The sequence below is a fragment of the Anopheles nili genome (assembly GCF_943737925.1).
Source record: "Anopheles nili chromosome X unlocalized genomic scaffold, idAnoNiliSN_F5_01 X_unloc_22, whole genome shotgun sequence".
Taxonomy (NCBI): domain Eukaryota; kingdom Metazoa; phylum Arthropoda; class Insecta; order Diptera; family Culicidae; genus Anopheles; species Anopheles nili.
The window spans coordinates 37,501-38,821 of record NW_026525481.1 but is presented as its reverse complement, the minus strand read 5'-3'; positions in this window follow the sequence as shown (position 1 = coordinate 38,821).

The window sequence follows — 1,321 nt, the reverse complement described above, 5'->3', positions numbered from 1 at the left end:
GTCGACCCTTGCGCGACCCCGACCTTCAGGATTTTGCTCTACGGAAGGGGGTGCACAAAAGTGTTCGTAATCAACCTCGGATTGTACTTTTCATCATCTAGGGGCACCGTAGGGACCGAAAAAAGTGGTTTCGCATGATAGTCCACCTCGACCCATGTCGACCCTTGCGCGACCCCGACCTTCAGGATTTTGCTCTACGGAAGGGGGTCTACTTGTGCGCAACCCCGACCTTCAGGATTTTGCTCTACGGAAGGGGGTCGACTTGTGCGCAACCCCGACCTTCAGGATTTTGCTCTACGGAAGGGGGTGCACAAAAGTGTTCGTAATCAACCTCGGATTGTACTTTTCATCATCTAGGGGCACCGTAGGGACCGAAAAAAGTGGTTTCGCATGATAGTCCACCTCGACCCATGTCGACCCTTGCGCGACCCCGACCTTCAGGATTTTGCTCTACGGAAGGGGGTCTACTTGTGCGCAACCCCGACCTTCAGGATTTTGCTCTACGGAAGGGGGTGCACAAAAGTGTTCGTAATCAACCTCGGATTGTACTTTTCATCATCTAGGGGCACCGTAGGGACCGAAAAAAGTGGTTTCGCATGATAGTCCACCTCGACCCATGTCGACCCTTGCGCGACCCCGACCTTCAGGATTTTGCTCTACGGAAGGGGGTCGACTTGTGCGCAACCCCGACCTTCAGGATTTTGCTCTACGGAAGGGGGTGCACAAAAGTGTTCGTAATCAACCTCGGATTGTACTTTTCATCATCTAGGGGCACCGTAGGGACCGAAAAAAGTGGTTTCGCATGATAGTCCACCTCGACCCATGTCGACCCTTGCGCGACCCCGACCTTCAGGATTTTGCTCTACGGAAGGGGTCTACTTGTGCGCAACCCCGACCTTCAGGATTTTGCTCTACGGAAGGGGGTGCACAAAAGTGTTCGTAATCAACCTCGGATTGTACTTTTCATCATCTAGGGGCACCGTAGGGACCGAAAAAAGTGGTTTCGCATGATAGTCCACCTCGACCCATGTCGACCCTTGCGCGACCCCGACCTTCAGGATTTTGCTCTACGGAAGGGGTCTACTTGTGCGCAACCCCGACCTTCAGGATTTTGCTCTACGGAAGGGGGTGCACAAAAGTGTTCGTAATCAACCTCGGATTGTACTTTTCATCATCTAGGGGCACCGTAGGGACCGAAAAAAGTGGTTTCGCATGATAGTCCACCTCGACCCATGTCGACCCTTGCGCGACCCCGACCTTCAGGATTTTGCTCTACGGAAGGGGGTCTACTTGTGCGCAACCCCGACCTTCAGGATTTTGC